The sequence below is a fragment of the Sorex fumeus genome, unplaced genomic scaffold (genome assembly GCF_029834395.1).
Source record: "Sorex fumeus unplaced genomic scaffold, SorFum_2.1 ptg000103l, whole genome shotgun sequence".
In the NCBI taxonomy this organism is placed as follows: Eukaryota; Metazoa; Chordata; class Mammalia; order Eulipotyphla; family Soricidae; genus Sorex; species Sorex fumeus.
In genome coordinates this window covers 7029486-7032565 of record NW_026606160.1, presented here as the reverse complement: position 1 = coordinate 7032565, position 3080 = coordinate 7029486, and positions in this window count along the sequence as shown.

Here is a 3080-nt window from a genome sequence, read left to right as displayed (position 1 = left end):
AGTAGGCAAGTTTACACTGGTCATGCGTTTTCAAGAGGTAGTGTGTTGGCTGGTTGGACAGTATTATTGGACCGTGCGCTCTGATGTTCTAACCAGTCTTTTCTCTTTTCCAGTGTCTGTCCAGCTCTCTGAGCTTCTGCTAGGGCATTTCCATTCTGCATTTCCAGGGCTGGCTTTGGAGTCACTGCTTTTGCCCCATCTTGAATAATTCGCCGGGAATCGTAAGGTCAGGTGCTATGAACCAACCTGCCTGATTTACCTTGAATTTACCCACATGTGCTTTGCCTGATGAACTGTGTGAGGGCATCGGTTCAATGTTTGACTGACCAGTACAGGATCAGGGGTCTTCTCTTTATCCCCAGCCCCCCACTGTTGAGCAACCACTCCAGCAGCTGCCTCTCCAGTCCTTGATCAGTCCATCCCCCTTGCAGCATGGATTCACGTGGGTGGGCAAAAAGCGTCTCTCCGCATCTAGACCGTGGCCCTTTAAGGCTCCGGGCATAAGCACAGGTTATGTCATAGATGGGCCCTTCAGAAACCCTTTCTATTCTAGTTGTGGTTGCCCGTTGCCATTGGTCTCGTGGCTAGAGGAGGAATTGGAGCCCCTCCATGACGGCATGACAGAGGGACTGTGAAGGCTGATTTTGTGACATGACAAGAGCTGCGTCTCTGGAGCTCCTCGCACCTCCGTATATTCACACTGTGAGCAGTGGGGCCACACCATCTTTCCGGTCGGTTTCACACTAGTTTTTTCCTCATTCCCCATACCCAGGCCGTTTCTGAGGTGCAGCAAAGACCATCGGGGGACCCAGAGACTTTGGGCGGTGCAGTGGGGGCTGTGCGGTGGTGCTGGGGTCACAGGTGTGAGTGAGTTACCTTGGCCAAGATCGCGTCCAACTCTGGAAAGGGTCAGAGGTGGAAAGGGTCAGAGGCTGGTTTGTGAAGCACTGCAGGACCTGCCGAAGGTGGGGCTTAGCCCTCCAGAACTTGTCAGCAAAGACGTCACTACACCCTACCCGGGAGCCTTTGGCCCTGGCATCACTTATGTAGACCTTCAGATTCACTTCGAAGGGTAGTTCCCAGCCTCCCTACAGAGGAGACCAAGTTGTCCTCTGTCCTTTGATGGAGCGGGTCCACCGTTGGCTTGGGATCTGCGGGTAGGTGGGGTTTACAAATGAAACTTTTTCATTATTATTGTTTTGGTTGGGCTGTGTACCATGTATGGAGATGCTCAGGGTTTACTTTTGGCCCTGCACTCAGGAATTCCTGCTGGTGGTAGTTGAGGGCCAAATGGGATGCCGGGGATTGATATGGGTTGGCTGCATGCATGGAAAGTTCCGTACCTGTTTTGCTGTCTCTAGCCCCAAATTTTCTGTTTTTTCCTAGATCAAGTATTTCTGCTTCCTAAGGACTAGCTGCAAAGCACCCCACACATGAAATCCCACCCTCACTAGACGACCGTCAGCTGTTGTGGTGAGTACTGGGGCTAAAGTTTTGGGGTTTTTATTTTGAAGAGAATAATTGGTTTCCAGGATGGGTGATGGTGTTGGGGAAGCTTGGCTGATGTGGAGGAAATAATTGACTTAGAAAGGGTCAGATCAATACTAGATCAAGTCGAGTGCTTGCCTTGCAAGCGGACAACCCAGGTTTGATCTACGTCTGCTATTCCATATTGTCTCTTAGCCCCCCTAGGACTGAACCCTGATACCAGAGCTGCAATATTCACTGAGCACTGACAGTTGTGGTCCAAAACTGAAACACATGCACACAGACACACACACATGGACATAAAAACACATAGAGGATGTGAGGGCAATGAGAGAGTCATTTTATTCAGGAGAAAACACGGATTTCTGCAGCATACAAACAAGAAAAAAACAGGAAAAGGGGACTTAAGGATCCTCGTTAAATATTTGGCTCTAGAATATGTCTTTACATGAGTGTTGGATATTTACCTTAAGTGTTTTAGGCTTGATCAATGAATTGCGAATTTTCCTCCCCCCCTCCCGCCCCAAGAAGTGGTTTTATGAGCACTTCCGATCCCTTGAGTTTATATTTAACTCAAAAAGTCAAGTCTTCTGGTGATTCAGGACTTTATGTAGTCATTTATTTCCATTTCTATTTCCCCTATAACCTATATAATCTATAATCTATCATTATAGAGCAATGTTCTTTGGTTCAAAACAACAAAAAAGTTAATGGTAAACTCTTAATTTTTGTGAGTTATTTGACTCTGAAATATATTTACTGCTGGGCATTCATCATAATTACTTGACTCAGGCTTCAGTTGCCATAGTTTCTAACTCCAGAAAGCTGGATCCTATCGAGAATCTCTGGATGGACCTGGGGCAAGAAGCAAAGCTACCCTGGTTTCAAGATGGGACGGCCTAGAAGTCATAAAGCACTATCTTTTTTCCAAGCCATCAGGACCAAATGACCTGACGCTGTGGGGTGTGGGAAGCGAAACTGGCCTGAGCACTCCATGTGGAATTTTTGATAAAATCCCAGCCAGCTTTTACCCTTAGCTCCTGAACCTGAGAGAAGTAAGTTTTGGAATGTTTATTTCTTACTGTGTATGTCGAAATAACTGCAAATATTACTAAAAAGTAAATTTTATTCTTTATATGTGCAAGCAGGGAAATAGCAAAGCACACGGATGCTTGTGCGAATTCACCTTGAGAGAATTTCTCAGTATAGTCTTGGGTAGTCGGTCTCCTTGAGATTATTTCCCCAAAAGAAATGCCTCTGTTGAAATGCTTGACCTCTGTAAATGATAAATCAGAATACATTCAGTCCTGGACCTCAAACCCCCTCAGATGTTCTATAATTTTGCTAATCAGTTCTGAATTAAAGGTCCACAGTTCACTGTCCATTGGCCATTAATTGTTGTGTTCGCTATGTCTTTGTTTCTCTGGAGAGACAGAGCACCAAACGCAATGTACCATGGGACCTACCAACTCAATATTATTCATTATCCATGGTTTAAAAGTAGACTCACTCTAGAAATTCCAGATGTCAGACACACATTATATGGTTCATAGTAAACACCCTGGATATTTGGATAATTTTGTGATACAACA